The sequence below is a fragment of the Amblyomma maculatum genome, chromosome 1 (genome assembly GCF_055883805.1).
Source record: "Amblyomma maculatum isolate TAMU_Amacu chromosome 1, ASM5588380v1, whole genome shotgun sequence".
In the NCBI taxonomy this organism is placed as follows: Eukaryota; Metazoa; Arthropoda; class Arachnida; order Ixodida; family Ixodidae; genus Amblyomma; species Amblyomma maculatum.
The window spans coordinates 131,834,087-131,859,919 of NC_139344.1; the positions used below are offsets into that span (position 1 = coordinate 131,834,087).

The 25,833-nt window shown below is 46.5% G+C and overlaps 2 long non-coding RNA genes across 2 annotated transcripts in view; both read right to left on the minus strand.

Moving 5' to 3' along the window:
• Positions 1-25,833, minus strand: part of LOC146203940 (uncharacterized) — a 37,222-nt gene that overhangs the window by 541 nt on the left and 10,848 nt on the right. The gene's annotated exons all lie outside the window — the stretch shown is intronic.
• On the minus strand, positions 6,100-12,412 carry LOC146203941 (uncharacterized). The gene is made up of 3 exons (XR_014703929.1): positions 12,256-12,412; positions 10,765-10,890; positions 6,100-6,278 (listed from the first exon to the last, which is right to left on the minus strand). It is a non-coding gene; the product is annotated as an uncharacterized LOC146203941 (long non-coding RNA).

Consider the following 25,833-nt stretch of genomic DNA (forward strand, 5'->3'; position numbering starts at 1 on the left):
AAGGTTTTGCAGACAGCTGCCAAGGAGGAGCTTCAGTTTCTTGGGGTGTATTACCATTTTGTTTTTGTTCATGAACTTGCCGCAGAATACATATCTTTATCTGCCAACAGAACTTTTTTTTTATGTACTTTGTTCTTTTCAAGGCTGAAGCAGTACAAGAAAGATAAGGCTGCAAAATAGATTGATTCTTGTGGTAAAGTATGTGAAGTAAATGAAATAGGCTTCTGCCACAGCAAAAGCCCTCCACCTAGTAAACAATCTATTTCACTCCGGCAATGTAGTGCAAAGAGCGACGTGTCAAAGAACGCGAACTAAAGAAAACTCAGCGCTGTTAAAGCTGATCACACCATCGATCACTTCAAATCTTGCGTGCACGTTTCTGTACGGTCCTGTCGTTTTTCAGAGAATAACTGGCACTTTTTACATCGGAAACAATAAATTACTTTCTTCCTGCCGATACATTCCGAACATGCTTTTAGTGCGCTCGCCCAAGTTCTGTACTTGCCCCCACGCATTGACATTATAAATGGCACTGAACCATTTTAACCTCGCAGAAGCCGCTGAAATCATTGTACTCTCCTAAGCTCGTTTCCGATGCACGGACATTTTTTAAATAGGAGCGAACTTACCAAGATTAGGTGAATTGCGCGTATCGGTCGGTGGTCTCGGTTCGCCGACGTTGCAAGTGTACGACAACAATGTTTTAGCACAGCGTTTAAGGGTCTGGTTGCCGACTTATAAAAACTGGGAAAGCATATGACAACCACAGCGGTAAAGAGGAAATGTAACAGCATAATAACAGCGCATATTTCTGCCTCTAACGCCGTACGTTAAATGCTTCAAGCACGGCGCCATGAAGAAAAATGCAAAAGCGAATGCAGCGCCACTACTGGAAATTACAATTGCAACTTCATGGAAAATATTAGTAACAGAAAAAAGTTCCCTTCTGAATGACATCTAACGACATGACTTCAACATTTAGAACTGTATTCTTCATGAGAAAGCTGAGTATGTTGCATCCTAAAGAGAAAAAAAAAAAGATTGGCAAGTGCCACCATCTGCACCGCTCGCAAATGCAGGTTCGGCGCCCTATTTGAAATAATTATTTTAAACGAGCGCATGTTTGCGCAGATAGACCTCGCAAGGGCCGCTTTGCTCCATCGAAGCATTTGACGCACGACATGTAGCAGGGTTCGCAAGGCACATCCGCGCAGACCTGTGAGGAACCAGTGCAAATGTGAAGATATTCCCTTGCTCCTTTTTCTTCTCGCAAGCAATATTCCAAGCACAAATAGAAGTGACTATAAAAATACTTTGCCGAGCCCAAAAGGAAGAATACACTGACGCTGAGCAGTCCCATTACGAATCCAACTGGATTGACATGTTGGAAAACAAGTGGCTGATTTGAGCCTGGCAGTTTTGTTGATGTGCTCAACTGACAGCAAGCAGCCTAAACTACTGGCATCAACTAGAGCACAACTCACCCTTGACGATTTTTTTTTTTACTTTTTACAGTGACTCATGCTATACAGATATTTTATAAATGCACTAAACAAAGCGGCCCAAGCATACAAACAAGCGATAGTTTGTTTTGTCTCGCACTCTTATTTTTTCCTTCATGCATGAGCGCCCACACACTAGGAGGATGAAAATCCTGCAGGTTATGCACCTGTATGGATATGAACGAGGAATGACCAATGATGCAGCATTTGTCCGAACAAAGGCACATAATGCTCTTGAAGAGCGTATAGAAACTCTCAAATTGAAATAATCTTATACTACAATCCTTCTTTTTTTTCTGGATGAACACAACGCTTATAAAATATGTTCTGTAATGCAAGCACCTTTCCTGTCATCAGCAGGACATCCGCAGCTATGCATCTAAAACTTGCCGCCACTGTGGGGAAGCAATATGAAATGCAACAGTAAGATGCACTGCTTTGATCTAGCAATCTTTTCCCGCCTCAAATGAGAATTCAGTGCACTCACCACGTTTACAACTATTACAAGGTCCTTACTACCCATCTGGTTAGCCCCTGAATTTACATCTCCAAAATGAGAGGGCATGTGCTGCACTTAACATATTTGCTAAATATGCACTCAGGCACAACAAAACACAGTGCCTTTCAGGTCTTGCAGACATGCGTTATGTTCATCTGTCAAGGAATGTCTAAATACTTGCGTGTCTGGTTAGAAACAAGCCCCTATTTCACAAAAACTGGGGCAACTAAAAAATGTTAGGAACTCACACAAGCCGCACAGTTTCATGCTTGCAGAATAGCAGCTATGTTTTTCTACCAAGCACATATATGACCAACTGCTTATTTCTGTTATCTGAAACTGCTTCCCCAACAAAATCTTGGTTCTTCAGTAAAACTTCCCATCATGTCAGAAAAGAAAGAAATGGAGCACCATACAACACGTTTTAGCTGCGCCATAGAACTGAGCAGTGTCCACTTTTATTTTTTTGGTAAAGTTGTTTTTCTTTTTTAGATACGAAATGGCTGCGCTATTCCAAGTTTGACATTGTGTCCACTCCTATCTTCGTCCAGGTTGGATCGACAGTATGTATAAATCGATAAATACAAAATGAAGCTAGTGTGACTCGATGAAAATAATGCTCGGCACTTTCTGCACATAGGAAAGTACAAAACACTAGCCATGCAACAATGACTAGCATCTCACAAGTAGGTTTCCATGGATATTGTGTACGTTTTTATGTAGGGGTGTCTTGCACTTTTTTTTTTAGGTGAAGAGGATGCGATAGTGTGCAACAGCAAAGAAAAAAAAAATGGCAAGAGCATAGCCGAACAGGTTCCTCATCATCATCCTAACCAGCCTGACTACACCCACTGCAGGATAAAAGTCTCCTTTAATTCTCTTGTAAGGAGGAAGATGAGCATGTAGGAAGCTCAATGTCGGCAGCCACAGCCAGTTTGCTCAAAGTGGGAGACAAATCATCAAACTGCATGGAAGAAGTTCTAATTCGGCATTAACGCAGATGATGATGATGATGGTGCCATGGTCAGAGAGAAAGTCAAAACCTGAAATGGTGTCACAGCAGCACGACGAGAGAACAAATTCTATGGTACATAATGAGCTGTGAATGGTGGCCCTGGCCGTGCAGGCAGTCAAAGGCGAAAGACACTGCGCATTACGATGTGAGAAGCGAAAGATCAGATAATGTTGTCCACACTTTTATTAGCTTGTGCAGTTTCCTACACATCACAGATACAGTAGCCCCAGTATCAACAAGGAACGGCCCTACATTTGTTGACGTATTCGCAGTTCTTGCCTCAGGCAGTAACTAGGCAGAGATGCAGCAAAGAAACCGAGTGGCATTATGAGGATGGAGGCGAGTAGGCAGGTGGTGAGTGGAGGTGTCAAAGTCGTCTGCAGGACAGACGTGGCCAAGGCTCAGGGGCGCGTAAAGGCAGGCACATCTGCAGGTGACGACAATGACTCACAATGTGACCAGAAACTCTGCACGCATAACAAATAAGAAGATTGTCATATACAGTCCTCGTGCCTCGTTAATATGGACACTTTGGTTTTCGACCAAAACTGTCCATAAAGCGAGTCATCCATAATAACGAGTCATGAATAAAAACAAAAAGGATTTTATTGAGAAAAGAGAATTGGAATTAACGACTGCTTTTGTACATAACGGTGTGCACTGGACTCAAAATTCCACAGAACACCGGCAATTTTGAGTGCATTATCCTTGTCATTGTTGTCTTAAAAAATTTTAGTGCAGTCTGAAGCGACTCGCTTACCATGACACCCGTGATGTTGGGCTTTGTGTTGGTCGAACTTTCGAGCACGAACTCCTCACTGGCCGATGAATCAGCGTCTGATTCTCTACTCACCGCCACTTCCAAAATGGCCTCTTCACTGAGCAAAGTAGCCGCTAAGTAGCTGCTTGAGAATCTCCTGAGGCGAGGAAACAGCTGAGCCCTCGCAGCTTGGATTGACTGAGATGGCTTTTGCCGCTTGTATTCACAGATTTCTTCGTGTCTACGTTCAGCTCTGTTCTTTTGCGTTTAACTCCCGCCTTGCCAAAAGCCAGACTCAAGTTGGGGCTACTTTTTTGCCTAGTTAACCTTTCCGCCTTTCCGTACTGATTCTTTATTTTTTTGCCTTGTACTGTTTCTGTAAGGAAGCAAGGGAGTCAAGTTGGCAAGCTGCTATGCAGAGGGCTATCGAACATCCCATCTTGGCGCCGTTTTTATGTGTTCCCATAAAACAAACACTGCAAGCTGAAGTACAGTTTAGAACGTCGGCTAGCCGACTACGACGGGCTCAGACCTTGTCAAGGCCGCATCGTTGACTCAAAGTGAAGCCGACATACGGACCGCCTAGTGTGCAAAGTTTGTCAGTTCGGCAGCGCAACAGGGACGAAAACCAGAAGCATGAGAGGGAAGTGCGTCCAGGACCGGACGACCGGTCCCGGTTGCGTGTTCGTACGTCGCCTTTCTTTTGTCGCCCTACTTTGTGAGTGTGTCTTAACTCTCACCGAAAAGCGTTAACGGCTTCATGGAACACACATTGCGCTTTGGGAAAGAAAACTTCAGTTCCCACCGCCACTGTAGGCACTTGTGTTTCTTCCTGTCATTTCTTTCTTACGCTTTTACTGGCCTCTCTGTTCACGTTCAGCAGAATTTATTGCAACCACATGTTGCTGTTTTCCCGACTGCGGCGGCACTTCCGCTGCACCCAGAAATCTCCTGGTTCCCCCCTTTCGGGGTCTTTCTTACGCTGACCCTCGGTTTTCTGTGTACGTTCCGCTCCGCTCTTGCGCTCCCCCCCCCCCCTCCCCCCTCCTTTAGTACGGCGGCACACAGGCTTTGGTTCTTTCCAACCCCACAGGACTCGTTCAGGCATCCCGCCGCATCGGCTGTCGCGTAGGTTCGCGGGCGGCGCGCCCTTCTTTAACTTGCGTTCGGACTACTCTTTTTTTCAAGCACTGTCCATATTAACGAGACAAAAATACATGGGTCCAAGTGGGGTACGTGCATTCTTCCCCTGTCCATTGTCCGGACAGCGAGTTTCCATATTAACGAGGCATAAATACATTGCAAAGGTTTCGTCCCCAGAAAAACTGTCCATAATTCGGGTCGTCCATATTAACGGGGGTCATATTAACGGGGCACGACTGTATGCACCAGGAGTCCACACAAAGAGGGGACAGTTACGTAGGAATGAAGGTGGCAGGCTACAGTGGAAGGCGGAACGGGATAAGCATGTCTGACCAGATCTGACGTTGCCATACATGAGCGTTATTGCAGCAGGAACCTGCAGATGAATGAATGGCAGCACTTCAGTCACTTGCTCTCAAATCAGCCTGAAGGGTCATGGCCAGGCTAGATGGAGATCCCCAAATGTCCTCAATTAGGAGTAGCTGTTATATCACCTCCCCAGACGGCCATAGACGTCCGACGGTCGACCGACGGACGTCCGTTCTCGGACCTTCGGACATCCGACGGAAGTCCGGTTATGTTCGATATACGTACAGCGGACGTCCGTCGGACTATCGTTCGTGGATCCGGATCGCGTCCCACGGACGTCCGACGGGCAGCCGGAGGCGGACATTCGGACGTTTCCCGGAACATGCTTGCAGGGCCCGCTATTAGTGTAAAAACTTGCCAATAACATTCGTGTAAAGCTCAGCAAGCACGTGCCATGGAAATTTCAGTCACATACTAGTGCTCAATGCCTTTGTCGTGAGAGTAAAGCAGACAATAGAATATGCAACAGGTTCAAGTTTCCTGTTGTCTGCTTTACTTTCACACACAAAGCACTGAACAGTAGTGTGCAAATAAAACTTCCATCAAAGAGGCACATATGCTAGCTGAGCTTTACACAAATGCACCATTCCTGAAAACATGCTAAGTGCATAGGCATACCAGCATGCAAGGTTGTAAAAAAAGCATTTTTTTTGCCTTTATTGCAAAAACTGCATGCATAAATAGTCTACACTAAAAAAATATCGATGTTAAGGAATGGCATGGTAAAATGCAGGCCAACTGGAGTATTAAGAATCTACTTGAATAATTTTTTTAATTATCCTTGGCCGTGACAGCTCTTCCCTTGGGGAGGTGGTGGAGGAAAAGGTATTTATTGAAACCTAATATTTCGGAATTAGCGAGATGATCGAGTTCTGTGTGGGCGGCCTCCGCAGGCCGGGATTCCAGGAGCAGTTACTATCCTGTGCATTTGCTCGATCAGCTGTTGCTAGTCTTTCAGGCCCAAGATGGAAAGAGCAGGCTGGGCTCCTCCTGCAATAGAAGGGAAAATGAAATTCAAGTTATCTGTGCTGAACTTTGATTACACATCTCCAAGGGCAACTGCCAGTTTCTCTCAATTGCTTTTTCCAGATGGCACTGTACGCATGCATCTCCATTCAGAACTGTCACATACTATATAGAAAGGTCATATAACTGCAGCAAAACCCATGCAGAATAACAAAAGATACAAACGTAGTTTGACCAGAACCTGGCATTCAGTATTTTAATGTTTTTATGTCGTCTCTTTGAACATGCCACTCTGAACAAACATGGCATGTTATGCTTGCTGCTATGCGCCCTCAGCAATGCCCAAGACATGGAGTGCACATGCAGAGATATTAAGCATAAAGGATGCTGCATATGAACATAAAGCACAGCCAGAGCATTGCAGTATTACACAGGTACGCATTGGCGGCAGAAACCTGCATTTTGAGCGGTTTAACAGGCAGATTTCTAAAGTCATTGTTCCTGCTCTGAAAAGAAGTGATCAATAATAACATCATTTAAAATTGTTACCTTTTTGTTCTGTAAACTGCACATTTCGCTGGTTTCCATGTACCCTCTACTGAAGACATTCCCTGGGCGTGTCGGGGGTATATCGACATCAACATCTAGGCTACAAGCGTCTAGAAAGCGTCTCCTTAGAGCAGCTGCGACGAATTAACTTATCTGATAACATGCAAGCTGCTGCAGCAGAATAAAGATAGACATTTGACATGTGGCTAAAGCCCAATGTGGAAGCATAGCCCGCCGCAGTGATTGCGCAGTGTTCATGCTTCTACAAGAGTTAAAAATAAAGTTATTTGTTTACCCACAGCGCTATATGTGACATTACAATAGCAAGGCTTATAGTTACACAAAACACAAAAAGCTGATAACCACAAGCTCCTGATGTATTACCGGCAGCATGCAGCATGGATGTATGTCATGGATTTCTCAACTATGCACAACAAATTACAAAAAAAATAATGGTATTTATAAATGCAGCCAGCTGTTCACAAGAAACACTGTAGCTTTTTTATGGGGAAGGTAGTGGGCGCCAAAGAAACTGCCCCTGTAAAGGCGCCTAATTTGCCCCTATGTAATATCGGGGACAAGCGTGTGGACTACACAAACTGCAATCAAAGCACATAACTTTCACATCGACCAGGGACCATACTTGTCGATGTGAAAGTTGAACGTTAGTTCTTTCATGTGTGCAAGAGAAATAAGGTCACAATTCGTTTACATCGCGATTCTAGTCCAAAATCTACAGACATACTGTCCAGACTTTCGCCCCCGCAGTATAAGTCACCACTTGGGTAAGAGATTAGTAAAAGAAGTGTATAAAAGACATTAGTGCTGTTGGACAGCCATAGCTATAAAAATGGCATCGACATTGGAGTACTACCTTAAGGCGGGGCCTAGGGCATTACAAAAGCAAGAGTTAGTGTCCACTGATCCTCATTTGAACGAACAAAAAGAGGGGGGGGAAGAAATCTACCTCAATTACATGTTTTGAGTGACACCAAGCCGCAGTTAGTATTAAAGATATCACACAGTTTTGTGGAAGATTTGGGAGCGCTTTGCAGCTTTCTTACAGGATTGAACAAAAGAGCTCACCATCTTCAGAAAGGCACATTATATAGAAATGAAAATAGTGAATTTACTGCATCTGGCCACAACAACTTGCACACGGAGAGGAAGATGAACTGAAAATTTTATACATGAATGTACGTATTTACAACAGGTGAAACAATGACTATGATCTATGCCGAAGAGTAAAGAGATCAAAATCTAGCTCAGAACGAGTTCTCCAGGCCGCGGGGCCGTTTCATTAACTTCGGGACTTCGCCCACATTTCTTCTCCCCGATGACAACGAACTCACACATGACTGGCTAACAAACATTTTGGCGTGTCTTTCCACTTTCATAAGTTCTTCACCCTCTCCCTAATACAAGCAATGCAAAAGGGACAACAAATTCGTTTCACACCAAACGGAATTTAGAGAATGGACCTCGAAATGATTGGCTCACTAGGTCACATGCCAAACTCTCTCCCCTAGGAAAAAAAAAAAAAGAAAATAAATAATTAGAACCCATCAAAACGGTGTCCCACGTGCGCAACCATTGCCCAAAGCTTGCATCCTTGGCGGCTCCTTTTACAGGGTAATTATTGCAATTATTGGCGTCCGAGTCAGCACCATTGCGGACCACATCAGAAGAGCCAACCCACATCATACCGTCACTGTTACACACTTGCCCTTTTTCAACGCCGCTATCTCCCACCATTGTTAACATCCAGGGTTGGAATCCTCAACGAGACCCCACTCAGCGCGCCTGCACTGAATAATTGTCACTTTTATGGGCTCCCCAACAAGGAAGAGGGCCTTACACCCTTCAACCTGACAGTGTTTTTTCTTTGAACGATAAGCAGTTCTTCCAAAAGAGGTGCTCGTTTCAAAGCTGTGCTGCCTCCGGGTGATGGGTCCAGTCAGCGTACTAAGGATCCCTTAGTACGCTTAGTACTAAGGACCCCTTAGTTGTATACTGTTCGTAAAGCTCCTTAAATAAAAATGAGCCCCCTACATGAGACAGCAACGAGAACAAACTGCCTGTCCCCGCGTCTTCGAGTGCGACAGCAAAGTCCTCGGAAGAGGGGACTTCTTTCCCTCTCTGCCTACGTTTCCGTTAAGCACTGTAGCTGCTGTAGCTGCCTATCTGTGCGCGTCTCTCCGCCTCCTGTCCAAGGGCAAGTGGGAGACGGCCGCAGCTGGGCATTGAACAGGTGACCCAAAAAAGAGCAGACTAATAATGGTGCCTAGCATACCCACCGATCCCTTACAGAAATCATTAAAGAAATGAAAGCAACACATCAGATAACACTACAATGTTTCTAAGTACAAAGTCGACAACTCCAAGTCATATAAATATATGTACATCTCCGCACATTAACTAGACAGAAACAGTGCAGAGTAAACTAGTAATTCAGTGTCTAGCAACACTATTAAAAGGGGATAAAGGCCACGGGGGGCTATGATTATTAGTACCGTTTTGCCTTTAAACTACAATAATATACTTGTTGCAAGCTTAAAATCAAAGATTCACGCCTGTCCCACCCACAGCAATGGAACACACATCTGACTCAAGTCTGCAGAGAAAGAGCAAGCTAGACTATTGCAGACGCACCCTTGGTTATTTTTCTGGCATTTCTGAGGGTGAAGAATCTGACTTGTCAGTACCATGTATACGAATAAGAACCCTATGACAGTAAATGCATCAAATTTTCTGAAGTGGCTTTTCTTTGCTGACCACATATGAGGTGAGCTATAATTTATCCAACTTGGCCTAGGTTTATTCTATGAATAACAAAGCTATAGCAGGTACACAGTCGTCCACTCAGGCTGAACATGCGAGTGCGTGGCATCCACTTTTTGAGATGCCACTGCATCCATCGCAGCTGCACACCGTAGCGAAGAGGCAGACAGCGTGAAGTACCAGCCTCTAGTCCTTCTACCACCACTGGGGTCCCAAACTAGGGACCCCTTGTTTTTGTCAGGACAGGCCCCCTCAGGGTCAGCTAGTAACCTCCTGTATTTGTATCTGATGGCAATGTTTTCCACCACCACCCACAATACGCAGCTGCGCATCATAGCAGATGTGAAGCAACAGCTCCTGGTCCTTCTATGCATAAGCCACTTTGCCTTGATGCATGCCTGCGCACCATAGTAAAGAGGCAGACGACATGACGCAGCAGCTCATGGTACCTTTACGCGAGCCCCCCATTGTACTTCGATACGCACCATAGCAAATATACACACTACGCCACACAGTTGCTCCTGGTCCCTCTATGCATAAGCCATTTTGCCTCAATACGCACCTGCGTACCTGAGCGAAGAGGCAGACGTGAAGCTGCAGCTCCTGGGCCCTACATGCACAAGCCACTTAGCATCAATGCACGGCTGTGCACTGTAGTAAAGAGGCGAAGGACGTTAAGCAGCAGCTCCTGGTCCCTCTACACATCAGCCATTTTGCCTCAATGCGCATCTGCACACCGTAACAAACAGCCAGATGTGACAAAGAAGCTCCTGGTTTCTCTACAAATAAACCACTTTGCCTCAATGCACGTCTGCACACCGGAGCAAAGAGGCAGATGACGTGAAGCTGGAGCGGCTGGTCCCTCTACGCACAAGCCACTTAGCCTTGATGCATGGCTGTGACGGATGCATTGCTATTTTGCAAACTGCATGCCACACATTCCCATTCAAGCTAAGAGTGGACGACTGTGTCCAATGACAAAAAGTAACATGGTGGACAATGTAAAAAGAATTTGCTGCATAAAGTTTGTTGAAACCAGTTCTACATCCTACATGTAAACAAGCTAAAACCTTAATGTCGAAGGGATGTCCTGTGTGTTTAAAATCATCACGCTCAAACAACTTCAACACTGACAATCATGATTCAATATTAATAATATAGATAATGATACAATACTCACTTTTAGCCATACCAAAGAAATGAGAATGCAAAGGGATGTTGCTGTTTTTCCCCCGTGGATGACAGTTTTCCATGTTCAAAGTGCTGCTTCCTGTTGGCCTACGAAATCGGCTACAGCAAATGGCATCTGAAAAATTTTTGGAAGCCTCATGCTAGTCTTCAACGAGAAAAGCATTGCCATACAGAAGCAGAACACAAATACTTTTACAATACATTAAAAGCACCAACTGCGGTGCTGTTTTTAGGATGACTAGGTAGAGGTTTTGCTGTAGCAAGCCAAATGTTAGCCTTCAATAAGGAAAGCATTCCCATACAGAAACAGAACACAAAATCTTTTACAACACATTAAAAGCATCAATTGCACAAATGCTTGTAAGATGACCACGTACAGGTTTCTGCTATAGCCCGCATCATGTGACCAGCGGTTATCAGAAGCCTTGTATGTGAGCATGATGCCCTAGATTCAATTTATGGCTATCACTGTATTAACAAGCATGGGTTTAAAGCTACTTTAATATGATAATCTAAGAACATGGTAAGAGCTTTCAGTGCGACACATAAGCTCAGTATCATGCACTATAAGGTGCTGCATGGCTCTAGTGCAGCTTTGGCATTATCTCGCAGTCAATAATGCAGTGAAGTTCTGAGGAGCCTTTGAATATCTGTAAGGTCAAAGCAACAACAATTTTGTTTTCATCTCACTTTTGCTCAACTCTTTTTTTTTTTTTTTTGAGCCCGCGGCTTGCATGGCCTCCCAGTACGCCTGTTTTGCATAAAAGAAGGCGTTGCAGGCACCAGAGCTCACAGCCCAACTGTATCGCGGCGGCGGTATGTCAAATTCGTGCCAGAACAGCGCAGAACAACGGGTCAAGAAAAAGACAAGTGCTGACTTTTTTTTTTTCTCTCATCTCCTTGTGCGGTTGTTCTGCGCGGTTCGGTCCCACATGCATAACCAACATGCGCAAGGTGCTGTCCTAGTTTGTCAAAGCTGAAGGAGAGTACTAAACCTTTAGTTATTTAGTAGCTACAGCCGTTCCTTCTAGAAACTGTAGTTGCCGTAAAGCTCGATAGAGAAAGATCAGCGGCTGTCCATTAAAAAAAAAAAAAAAAAAAAACTCGCGACGTTTTCACAAGTGTAGGCATGTCGCACGATAGGCTCGAGGAGTGCAAAAGTTTTCTCGTATAGTTTTTACAACTCAGCACGTTGCGCATGGTTAACAAATTAACTCCTTTAAAGCTCGGGCAGGCACTCCTTTATCAGAGACAGAGAAGTTGCGCTGCTTACTGGCGCAGCGTCCAGTAATGCCGAAAAGATGGCCCTCAGACTTGAGGCTGCACTTTAGTTAGTCGGCGCGGAGCCATCCTGTCAGTCTCGCCTAAAACACTCGACCGTTCGGCTGCTGTACAGAGCTGTTTCCTTACGCAAAAGCTCACCACTATCGGTGCATCGAAAAGTTCAACTAAAGAAACAAAAGTTCGGTGAAATACTTACTTTGGAATCAGCGGGTGAACAAAGTGTGCCAGCCGCACCAAGCCACAGCAAAAACAATGCTAGCAGTGCATTACAGCCGTAGGTATTTGTAACTGCGCAGAAAACGCAAAACACGGAAACGTGAAGCCATCTTCCATGACTAAACTTCAACTTGTCAGGTGGATTGGATTGGCTCATTTCAGATTTTTTTGAGGATAGGTTCGGTTTCGTTCTTTCTGAGCTTGCTGCTTGCTGCGTCTATTCAACCACTGATTAAAATTTCACCGAAGCATCATGATAGAAACATGTTTAATGGTCATTTAACTTTTAATCAAAAATTTTGGATGGAAGAATTCAACGATGAAACATGCGGAAAATAAAAAGAACTGTTTAATGGAAACGCTTTCTATCGCATCGATTCGCTCTGGCATCATATAATGCAGACTTGACGGCATTACTGATTTATACGCAGTTCAGACGAGCACGACGACTACAAACTATATCATAGCTGTGTAAAAGCAAATCCAGTGGCGGGCGTACGGCGGCTGTCCGCTGGGCGAACGGATTCGACCATCCGCTTTCGTACGTACGCCGGAATTCCGGCGGACGTCCGAAATCGGCCGCCGAGTTGCGGCCGAGTTCGGTTGTCCGTCGGACGTCAGTGGCCGTCTGGGTCCCCAATCGCAGTCTTTAAACTGGTCCAGCAGCAAGCTGCTGACGGAACTAAGCTGGAAAGTGATTCAAAGTGCACAGACGGTGGCTGAACCAGAATGCGCTGCTTTGCTCCTGCCAAAGCATGAATATATTGGCAACAGTGATAGGGTTTAGGACAACTGCGTCAGCCTCTATGTTTTTGAGAATGTGCTTTATCTGATCCATCTCTGGCTGGAGACTTCTAGATGTGTACACAGGTTCACAATGTCTTCAGTATAACTGGTGAAGGATCCTTGCAGTTGGGTTTAGGCTCACAAGTACTGTTTGGAACACAGCTTTTGTATGCAAGGGCAGCCAAAGATCTAAGAAAAGGCGCGTTTAAAAGCAGACTAGGTGGTGAAGTTTGCTTTGCGGTTTCTGCTCTACAAACTGGCAATGCCTGTCACGTAAAACACCATTTCGTTCAGCTTCACAGCGTCGTCTCCCTGGTTGTGGACGCTTAATCGCTTGTAAGAGATAAGCCAATCCTATGTATCTTGGTCATTGAACCCATTGAAAATGGCCGGGTCCCACTATCGACATCAAGGTCCCTACATACCTATCTTAATGTTTAGCCAGCTGTGGCGACCTAATCCTTGAAAACTTCATCTCATTCGCACACTTCATTTTCTGCTGCCCCTTGCTACACGAAGTCAAGAATGTAGCACAAAAATAAAGAACAATGGACGAAGAAGAACACATAAGGCGATTGACTAGCGCTGGTCAATCATTTTATATGTCCTTCTTCGTCCGCTCTTTATTTTTGCGCTAAATTCTTGACTTCATGAATCATCAACTAGCCCGGCAGCAAGCTACACTTGGGAGGGAACGAATAAGGTTTGCCACATGAGGGACGGTGCACGAATTCAGGATCTCTGAACAGAACAGATATTCAGCTTAAGCGACGAAGGCGATCTTAGTCTAGAAGCAATGAGCGATAATTTCAGAGCCATTGATAATGAGTGCATGGCAGAGGTAGGCAGTAGGACAATTAGACAGGCTACCAGTAAACTATCTAAGCAGACGAAATATCTGATTATGAAATGGCAAGGTGTGAAAACCTCCCTCCGATGGGTCAGGATAGAACTGGCAGAGATGTTAAAGGTACTCAGTGAACGTAATTTGTTCGACGCAAGGGAGTATATTACGGAGAGAATCGAGCATGCTCTAAAATACAATGCTAGCCTGAAAGAGGTGAAGGGGAAATTAAGTAGGTGAAAATCCGATGTATGCATACCAAGGTAGCCGAGGAGTTCTACACTTAACCAGGCTGATAATGAGATTAGCAATAGTGAAGAGCAATCAGACGTTCCGTCAGTGACAAAGGAAGAGGTTAAGAAAGCTTTAGAAGCTATGAAAAGGGGGAAAGCAGCTGGGGAGGCTCAGGTAACTGCAGATTTGTTGAAGGACGGTGGGGATATTGTGCTTGAAAAATGGCCACCCTGCACATGCAATGTCTGGACATCGTCACGGGAGTTTTGGAAGAATGCTGACATTATTTTAATCCTTAAGAAAGGGGATGCTAAGGACTTGAAAAATTACAGACCAATCAACATACTACCTGTTGCGTATACGGAATTTATTAAGTCATTGCTACTACAGTTATATATATTGTCACGTAGCCGTTTAGGCCCGTAACCAGAAGGTTGGTTTTAATAGGGGGGGTTGACCTAGAAGGCACAGAAGAGTAGGTCCAGAGAGAGCACTGAGAGACAGCAGCCGACTTCAGCTTCTTCTCGAACGCCACGAGACCACTTCTTCCAGTCCGCGCACGAGACTCGATGAGCTGCCGCCTAGCGGCTGCTGTTGCACACGCTACATTACCCCCCTCTCTAAAAAAAAAATAAATGCGAGTTTGATGAATTCAAAAGCAGAAAGAAAAAAAAATTAAGCAAGAAACATGCGGTAGGCGGTGCACTAATTTTCTCGCGAAAAGTACGGTTTCATGCGCACGACATGAGCAACCTCGGATTTCTGCTGACGACGAGTAGAAGAAAAGCCGTCCGGAAGCACTTCGTAAGTCACGTCGCTCAGCTGACGGAGCACTTTGTATGGGCCAAAGTACTGTTTCAGAAGTTTTTCGGATAGTCCCCGACGTCGAATCGGAGTCCAGAGCCACACTCTGTCGCCCGGTTCGAAAGTCACTACACGATGGCGGTGATCGTACCGCTGGGCGTCTCGACCTTGCTGGTTCCGGATGCGTGCCCTCGCCAGCTGTCGCGCTTGTTCTGCGCGTTGAGTGAACTCCTCGGCGCCAACTTCGAGGTCACGGCCGTCGTGGGGCAACATGGCTTCGAGCATTGTCGAAACTTCACGGCCATACAATAAGGAGAAAGGCGTCATTTGCGTTGTTTCCTGCTGCGCCGTGTTGTACGCGAACGTGACGTACGGGAGGACGTCATCCCAAGACCGATGTTCAACATCCACGTACATGGACATCATGTCGGCGAGAGTTTTGTTCAGACGTTCTGTCAAGCCATTAGTTTGTGGATGATAGGCTGTTGACCTGCGATGGGTAGTGCCGCTTAGCTGCATGACAGATTCCAGTAGCTTGGCAGTGAAAGCAGTGCCTCGGTCCGTTATTATAACTCTCGGGGCGCCGTGCCTGAGGACTATGCGTTCGATGAAAAATTTCGCTGCTTCGATTGCCGTACCACGCTGGAGGGCCTTCGTTTCAGCGTAACGCGTAAGGTAATCTGTAGCGACAATTATCCACCTGTTGCCGGAATCAGAAATTGGAAAAGGACCCAACAAATCCATGCCAACTTGTTCGAATGGGTATCTTGGCACTTGAACAGGATGTAGTAAACCGGCCGGTTTCACAGGCGGTGTTTTTCGTCGCTGGCAATCATGGCATGTTCTCACGTAATGGCGTACTGCGGCCGCAAGGTTTGGCCAATAATAACTCTTCTTAATTCGGGCCAGAGTTCGAGCATACCCCAGGTGACCCGCGGTGGGCTCGTCATGGCATGCCTGTAAGATTTCTTCGCGAAGAGACTCTGGTACGACGAGGAGATAATCTCTTCCCGTCGGAGCGAAGTTGATTTTGTATAAAACATTGTTTTGCATGCAAAACGACGAATGCGTTCTGGCGAAGAGACGGGGAATTTCTGTAGTGCGCTCTTCTAGAAAATCAATAAGTGGTGCGAGACCCGGATCATTACGTTGCTGCTGCGAAACAGTGAGCGCGTCGACGGCTGCGATAAGGGGAAAGTCTGGTTCTTCGTCTTCCCGCGCAGCCTCGACAGGTGAACGGGACAAGCAGTCAGCGTCGTTGTGCTGACGTCCAGACTTATACACGATGGTCATGTCGAACTCCTGTAGCCGTAAGCTCCATCGTGCAAGGCGTCCGGAGGGGTCTCGCAAGTTTGTTAACCAGCACAGAGAGTGGTGGTCACTCACAACCCGAAAGTGCCGGCCATAAAGATAGGGTCGAAATTTCATCACCGCCCATACAACGGCCAGACATTCTTTTTCGGTGGTTGAATAGTTTGATTCGGCACGGGACAAAGTCCGGCTTGCGTATGCGATAACTCGCTCGGCACCGTCTTGCCACTGGACGAGTACAGCGCCTAGACCCACGTTGCTGGCATCTGTGTGGACCAGAGTCTCGGCATTCGCATCGAAATGGGCAAGTACAGGTGTTGTCTGCAAGCGGTGCCGTAACTCGTCGAATGCCTTTTGCTGTTCGTCCGTCCAGGTGAAGGTGACATCATCCCGGGTGAGACGTGTCAACGGAGCGGCAATGCGTGAAAAGTTTTCAATAAATCTGCGGTAATAGGCGCAGAGGCCCAAGAAACGGCGAACTGTCTTCTTGTTACATGGAGTAGGGAATTTGGTGACGGCAGCTGTTTTAGCGGGATCGGGACGAACTCCTCGATGGCTGACGACGTGGCCCAAGAACATGAGCTCTTCATAGCCAAAGTGACACTTTTGTGGTTTTAACGTGAGGCCGGCAGATCTGATAGTCCGTAGCACAGCGGAGAGACGTTGGAGGTGTTCCTCGAACGTTGGTGAAAACACAACAACGTCGTCCAGGTAGACTAGACACATCTGCCATTTAAGACCAGATAGAACTGCGTCCATCATTCGCTGAAATGTCGCTGGAGCGGAGCACAATCCGAAAGGTAGGACTTTGAATTCATAAAGTCCATCGGGCGTGACAAACGCTGTCTTCTCGCGATCACGTTCATCGACTTCGATCTGCCAGTAACCGCTCTTGAGATCAAGCGATGAAAAGTAGCGCGCGTGGCGCAACCGGTCTAATGAGTCATCAATACGTGGCAGCGGGTAGACGTCTTTTTTTGTGACCTGATTGAGCTTACGGTAGTCCACACAGAACCTTAAACTTCCGTCTTTCTTCTTAACGAGGACAACAGGCGAAGCCCAGGGACTCCTCGATGGCTGGATGACACCGTCATTTAACATCTCGTCGACCTGTTGAGCAATGACTTCGCGTTCCCGCGGTGACACTCGGTAGGGGTTCTGCCTGACTGGTCGGGTGCGGTCGTCGGTTATTATGCGGTGCTTGGTCAAGGGCGTCTGTTTAACCGCGGAGGCGGATGAGAAGCAGTCTTGAAACTGAAAGAGTAGCCCAACGAGTCTGTCCTTCTCTGCCGGTGATAGAGCGGGATTCACATCAGGGTCGAAGTTGGGCGTTTGGCTGGCAGACGTGTTGGTCTCAAGAACAAAGCAGCCGTGGGCTGCTTCTGCGACACCTTCAAAGTAAGCTACCGTGGTGCCTTTAGCGATGCGTTGCCGTTCGTTCCCGAAGTTCGTAATCAGTACGTGAGCTAGACCATTAGTCAGATGAACTATACCGCGTGCAACACAGACTCCATGACGTAACAGAAGCTCTATGTTCTGTTCGGCAACACCGGCAGCACAGGACTGATCGTCGCACCTGACTGCGACGAGAGCAGACGAACGCGGCGGAATGAATACATCCGCGTCAACGATGCGTAAAGGTGCGTGGCGTCTTTCTGAGTCAGCGGTCATCGTTTCAGGCGTCGAAAACGTTACAGTACGGCGAGGAACATTAATAATCGCCCCATGCTCACGTAAAAAGTCCATGCCGAGTATGAGATCCTTGCAGCAGTGTGGCAGGATAACAAAAACGGCTACAAAGGCTGAATCGGCGATGGTTACTCGGGCAGTGCATCGTCCGATCGGCGTCATAAGGTGACCGCCAGCAGTACGAATTTGCGGCCCCAGCCATTCAGTTTTCACCTTAGAGAGCTGATCTGCGAAATTTTTGCTTATTATTGAGAAGTCTGCTCCGGTGTCTACCAAAGCTGTTACTGGGTGTCCGTCGACGAGAACGGAAAGGTCGGCGCTAACAACTTGATCGGCTTGAGGTTGATTGGGAGTTTCGGATTCATGTGGCGGCGGCGGCATCCTAGTCACAGCATCGGACTGAGTCGTCACGGGGGGGTCTTCGGGATATCGGTTCCGTTCGTCAGCAACCTGCCCCCCTGAGGTCGCCGCCTTCAGTTTCCCCGGTGTGGGCTTGGCGACCGGCGCCTCGGCGCATCATTAAAATCACGGCGGCTAGGTGACGAGTAGCGCGCGGGAGAAGACTGTGTACGGTTGCCTGAAGGGGTTGCACGGGTTGCGAGGTACTCCTCGATTTCTGGAGGGCGTTCGCCGACCCGGGGACGCGGGGAATCCCGGGAAAAACCCCGAAGACCGAGCTCACGGTATGGACAACGACGGTACAAGTGGCCGGGTTCTCCACAGTGGTAGCACAGCGGCCGTTGGCGAGGAGTGCGCCAGACGTCTGCCTTCCGAACCGGTGGCTGCATGACGGGGCTCTGCTGGGGCGGTGGCTGGTAGGAAGGCTGGTAGTATAGTGGCTGAGGAGCGGACGGCTGTATGACGAGGCTCTGCTGGTATGGCGGCTGGAAGGACGGTTGGTAGAACGGTGGCTGCAAAGTGGGTGGCGGCTGTGCTTCGAATCGAAGCTGTTGCGCAGGAGGCACTGCAGGCCGACGAAGAGCCGCTGCGTAGTTCATAGAACGTGGCTCCGACGGTGACTCAGGCGGGGACAATGTCTGACGTATTTCTTCCCGCACGGCTTCGGTGACAGCCACGGCAGTCGGGTTAGGCGATCCAAGGTTGAACTTGAGGAGCTCCTCGCGAACTACCTCGCGGATCAGCTCACGCAGAGAGTGATCGTCAGTGGATCCGTTCAATGTGGCCACACTGCTGAAGGGCTGACCACAGGCAGACTCTGTGCGCCGGTATCTTTGCTGCAGGGCTCGCTCAATGAGGGTAGCTTCATTGATGAAGTCCGCGACGGTTTGAGGTGGACTCCGAACCAGACCAGCGAAGAGGGGTTCTTTTACGCCCTGCATCAGGTGGCGCAACTTCGCTGATTCCGTCATGTCGGGATCAGCCCGTCGGCAAAGACGCGTCACGTCCTCAGCGAACATGGCCACGCTCTCGTTTGGTAGTTGGACACGAGCTTCTAGGAGGCGGCGTGCGCGATCACGGCGGTCATGGCTGGAAAAAGTGTCCCGCAGCTGCTGGCGAAAGGAATCCCAGCTTTGAAGACTGGCTTCCCTATTCTCATACCATGTTTTGGCGCAGTCCTCAAGGGCGAAGTACACATTGTGCAGCTTCTGAGCAGGGCTCCACTGATTGAATTGCGCCACTCGCTCGAGCTGGTCGATCCAGTCGTCGACATCTTCCCCAGTAGCGCCATGGAAACTGGGGGGCGTACGAGGCTGCTGAAGCAGCAACTGGTGCTGACTTGCCTGTGCCATTACAGAAGTCTCGAACTGCTGATCAGCTGGCGTCGGTTCAGGTAGAGGGGCAAATTCCGGCGCCAGACCTCGGAGGCGACGGCTGCAGCGATGAACGGGTGTCGACACGAGCGGAAGCCGGTTGGGACTCGATGAGCTGCCGCGAGAGGCCCGAGACATGTAATTCAAGGCCTCACCTCCACCAGTGTCACGTAGCCGTTTAGGCCCGTAACCAGAAGGTTGGTTTTAATAGGGGGGGTTGACCTAGAAGGCACAGAAGAGTAGGTCCAGAGAGAGCACTGAGAGACAGCAGCCGACTTCAGCTTCTTCTCGAACGCCACGAGACCACTTCTTCCAGTCCGCGCACGAGACTCGATGAGCTGCCGCCTAGCGGCTGCTGTTGCACACGCTACAATATATTGAACTCGAAGTGGATCACGGAATAGTTAGATACATAGGCAATTTCATATATAAGGCAAACCAACAGATGAGGCTCTCTATAACCCAGAAGCATGAATATGGTACATGTATGGCAGTGGTGCGTTGCCTGCCGGCAACACACTGCTCACCAAGGGTGCGGCGATGACCTGCAAGGTGTACACATGCACTGAATGTCACCTGCCACCTAGTGTCGAAAAGGAGAGTACATTGGGAACACTTCCAAATGCCACTTCGCAGGCGCCAGAAATCTTGGCAGGCAGCAGCTGCCATGACTGCACAACCCGGCTCTATGCATGAAAAATGATTGCCGGTGAGCTGTTAAAACAATCCTTTGCAAGGCACGACGCGCAATTCGATGGACATGAACAACGCTGCTAAACTTTAATGTGGGATTTTCAGGGGGATATTTTGAGAGTTCGATATAGGAAAATGATATATGTGCATTTGATATATCCGGGATCAAATACAGAATCAGGACAACCTTAGACTTTAATCAACCAAATGATCAGGCAGGTTTTCGGAAAGGGTACTCTACCATCGATCATATTCATCATGCTATCAACGAGGTAATAGAAGGATGTTCGGGATATAACCAGCCTTTATAAATAGCATTCGTTGATTAGAATAAGCATTTGACTCAGTCGAAACGTCAGCAGTCATTGCCTAAGGGTGTATATGAGCCGTATGTGAAAGTATTGGAAGATATCAATAGTGGCCGCATAGCAACTATAGTCCTCCATAAAGAAAGTAATAAAATTCCCATAAGGAAAGGCACTAGGCAAGCAGACACGATCTCCCCAGTACTATTTGCCACTTGCTTAGAGGAAGTATTCAGAAACCTGGAGTGGGAACAATTATGAATAAGGGCTGATTTAATACATTGCCTTGTTAATTAACTCAGTGGACAAATTACAAAGAATGCTTAATGACCTAGGCAAGCAAAGCAAAAACATAGGCCTAAAAATTAATATGTGGAAGCCTACGGTAATGGTCAATAGCCTCGGATAAGAGCAGCAGTTTACAAAAATTCCGAGAGCACTGTGGAATCTACTTTGCAGAAATGCGACAGCCTGAGTGTTGTTGGTGCACAAGGTGCATCACATTTGCTCTCATTATCATTACCAACTAATTGCATCGTCATTGTTAATTCCATCACTGTCATTATCACTAATTGCAGCATTATTGTTATCGCTACTATCATCCTCACTGTAGACAAGAAGAATTATGATGTGTTTCACAATTCCGGGCATGGCTTCAGTTTGGTAGAACTGAAAAAGTTTTAACCCGCCGTGTCACGCGAAAGTATGCTGGCACGTTTAATTGTTCATCGTCTTGTTTTGAATGTCCAAGTCGGCAATAAAGAAAAAAAAAGGGGGGGGGGGGGGCATGGCGCAGTAGGTTAAAGCGCTCGGCAGGGGATCCGAGGTATGGAGGTTCGATTCCCGGTGGAGATCGGACTTTCATTTTTCTAGATTTAAGGACAAATTTTCAGCGCAAAGGCATGCGGCCAAAGGAAAGAAGAAGAAGGAAGACTATAGGGACGAACACAGCGCAGTGTTTGTCCCTATAGTCTTGCTTTTTTTTTTTTTTCTTTGGCCACGTGCCTTTGCGCTGAAAACTATGTCCTTAAATATAGAATACCAACTAGCCCAACAACTTACTCTACTGAAGTTCATTTTCCTGATGACGTTACTTTCGGTTTTGGGTGATGACGTCATAGGATTGATAGCTATGTCTGACCGGACGAACAAACAGCAACAGTATGAGCCATTGAAGGCTTTCGCCTTAATAGGTACACGGGTGGAAGCAGGCTCGAGCATTTTGGAACAGCTCAGGGAGCAGTGGTAATGCCACTTTGGAGCAGTAAAACGAGTGTTTTGAAGCACTCAAATTATGCTTTGGAACATGTTTCTAGGGTCAAGCACTTTTAATAACTACAATTTTTTTTCTGATATACAAAAAAATCCAATTTGATTACTTTTTATTCAAGATTCAATGCTGTACTACCTATGCACGCATATCTCAACATGTAAAGATGTTTAAAGTAACACAGCTGACTAAAAGCTTTTGCCTATTCTGACTTGACAGCTTTAGACATGTCCACGCTCAAGCACCACCACTACCTTGGAATTAAAATAAACAAGCTGCACATCGCCACTTTTTGATTCCGCAGCTGTGCTGATAAATTCCTGGGCACTGCTCAATAGTACCTTCAGGAAGGATAGATGGCACTAAAGGGTAGCCTTTTCTTCCTTAAGCTTCTTTACTTCATGGTTGTCTCCCAGTGACTCATGTTTTCTTTTAAATAACACTGGGGCTACACGTCGGCAACAGGCTTTCTATGCCTTTCCAACACTCTTGAAAGCATTTCTTGCAATTAACACCGTCCTGGCATCACCCCCATAATGCAAGTATGCTTTTGTCTGATTTAGACTGGACAGGTTTGTTGTTAACAACGATTCTATAGTGAAGTACACACTCATTTTCACAGCAGAACTGTTGGAACAACTCGTGTAGTTCTTTGTAACCAGAAAAGTTTCCTCAACAGCTCGTGGTAGTCTGTGGCAATTGCTTCGCTCCTTGCCCTCACTTCTCTCACCACCGGCGATTCAAAAGGCTGGGAGAAGTTGCCGTCATGCGCACAAAACATTTTTCTCGCAATTAATTCCTCCCAGTCGTTTGTGACTCGTTTTAGAATAACTTGAGATCAAAATATTTCTTATGCTCGCTTTTCTAGTTTATTAAAATTTTATATGTGTTAGCTAGGCCCAGCCAAGGTGCATTGTACCTCCACCACTAGTGTGCTGCCATCGTTTAAACTATGACGACCCTTATAGACCAGAATACGGAGGGTAAATTGATCGCTGCCATATTGAGGGTGCTATAAGGCTACCTAGAGGTGCTGCAGCGAAATGACTGCTCTGCACTACCAAACGAGGTGGCCATGGCTATTCATAGCGCTTACGCCTTTACGTTTCTTTGAAGTTTTCACAACTTGCTGCTCACAAAATCGTCAAAATTGCATTTCTGCCTCATGGCAAGGCTGTTCTACACATCTCGCAATGGCAGAGGCAAGCACAGCGTCCACAAGTGGAGCGAGTGGTTCGGTTAAGTGCATGGTACCTTTCTATGCGAAAAATACTACGGTTGCGACATTTCTTACCCTCGCGTGGTGTCTGCAAAAATTTGTTGCAGTCCGCACCGCACAAACAGGTGGCATGCCACAAGTGCGAGTAAACCTGATGTCTCCGTTTGCATTTCAGCAAGGAAGTGCCTTTTTTTTTTTAACAGCCATGATAAGCAACGCCAACCAGTCACAAAAATAAGACCTTGATATCTCCTGTTTGGTTGATGTGCTGCTGATTCATTCTTCAACCCTGCTGGAAAGGAAAAAAAACAAAAGAGACACCGGAGAATCATCGCCAATGAGAAGCATTCGCTCGCAGTAGCGGCATGCGGTCTGTTTTGTGAGGTGTGGGCTGCGGCAGATTTTTTGCAGTCACCACGCAAAGGTAAAACATATAGCAGACTGCAAAGGTTTTGCTGGTACATGGGACATTACTTGGGGGTGCAAATCAAATCAGAAAAGTCACAGCCATAGCAAGCCTGCATGCAGTGGTACCATGCGCTTATAGGAACCACTCACTTCACTTGTGGACACTGTACTTGCCTCTGCCCTCGCAAGATGTAAAGAATAGTCTTGCTGTGAGGCAGAAATTAACTTTTGACAATTTTATCAGCAACCAGTTGTGAAAACTTTAAAAAGAAACATAAAAGCGCAAGAGCTAGACACCCACGGCTGCCTCGTTTGACAATCCAGAGGCATAGTTTCACTGCGGCAACTATAGATGGTGCTAGAACGCTCTCAAAACGGCAGTGTTCAATTTACCCTCCTTGTTCTGGTCTATAGACCTTTTCGAAAAGTGGTCGTGGGCGCTGCCATATTGAATACTGGGCTGTGCTGCTAGCATAAGAAAAGTTGAGAATTATCTCTCCCAAAGCCGCCCCACAGCCCAGTCAAACCGGTTTCGCCGAGGCTCGTGAAAAGGTCTATAGCACAACATGCCACTGCCCTGCTGCACTTCTCACAGTCACCTAACAAAATTGCATCGAACCGCATTTCTTGTACCTGGCGCAATTAATGGCCCAATACAATTAATGTTAAGCAAAAATCATGTTTCGCTAAATTTTATGGCAAAATACCAAGGCATCAAAACATCATGGCAAAACATCAAGTTTTGGAGTTTTGGAACAATATTGTGTTTTGGGGCAGGATGGCGCAGGCAAAGCAGTTTGGAGCAGAATAAAGCAAACGGAGTGAATGGAGCAGTACTTCCACCCTGCAGGTAACAAAGCTCTGGATGTTGTTGGCAAATGTGTCTGCTTAGGACAGGTAGCAACCGCAGATCCGGACCATGAAAGAGCGATAACTACAGGTTTTCCCCCCGAATTTAATCCTAGTGCTAGTGCAAATAATCTGAGCGCTGACTGATATAATCTGCGTGCCATGTAATTTAATTCGAGTGCCAAGCATTTAATTAAAGCGCCAGCATATCTATTTCGAGTGCGAGCTCAAATAATGCCAGCGCCAACTAATTTAATTTGAGTGCCAAAGCAATTAATACAAGTGCTGGCAAATTTAATCCGTGTGCCAACCAATTTAATCCATATGTGGAAAATGAATGCAATAGAGGGCTCCAAAGCACGAAACATGAATTCCAGAAATAAATCGAAATTGAGATCATCTTTCAGACAATGCGCCGAATCAGCAAAGTGTCAACGTATAGGATAGCCTTCATCAGTATTATGACAAACATTGCCTTGATGCAAGTGTTTTAAACCTAATGTCTCCCAGAAAATAAAACTGCATTTTAAAGACGGCCGCTTCTGTGCTTTTACAAGCCTGTAGTTTCCTACGCCGCTACAATTACAGCCCAGGCAAATTAAGCACTGCTGTTTGGGTTGCAAGCTCTGCTGTACATAGTTTCAGCCACTTTGCCATGTCAGAGCCAGACTAAATGCAACGGCACGCGCTCTCTCTTTCCGTGGTAGTGGCCGTGTAAAATTGAGAAAGCGGTAAAATGAGATATGTTTCTCTGGCTCCATGTCTTCTCGCCTGAACCAACTCTGCTTTACACTAACCCTTCTTTTCTGCTAGTAGTGTTGAATCATTATTAGAAACACAAATACATTTCTGCACCGGTTGCCATTTCACAAAAACAGCAGGCTGTTGTGTGAAGGCCGAAATGCCATCAGCATGCAGATTCAGTGCATATGACAACCCATAATAAGCAGTGCTTAACCAGCCAATTAGAAGGTGACAGTCATATTTATTCACTTGTCATGCGTCTAAACTAAAAGCTGCAAGAGGCGTGTCATAAACTGCAGTTTTTCAGCTGCGCGTGGTCCTTGGTTTTTGCAAGATACAAGAACAAAGCAAAATAGTGCATGCAGATGTGACGCTTAAGCGTCGCATGGTCTGCGAAGTGATCTCAATTTCGATTTATTTCTGGAATTCATGCTTCGTGCTTTAGAGCCCTCTACCGCATTTATTTTCCACATATGAATTAAATCCGCTGGCGCTTGTATTAATTGCGTTGGCAGTCTGATTCAATTGTTTGGCGCTGTCATCATTCGAGTTGGTGTTCGGATTAAATACACTGCCGCTTTTATTAAATGCTTGGCACTAAAATTAAATTACACGGTGCGCAGATTGTAT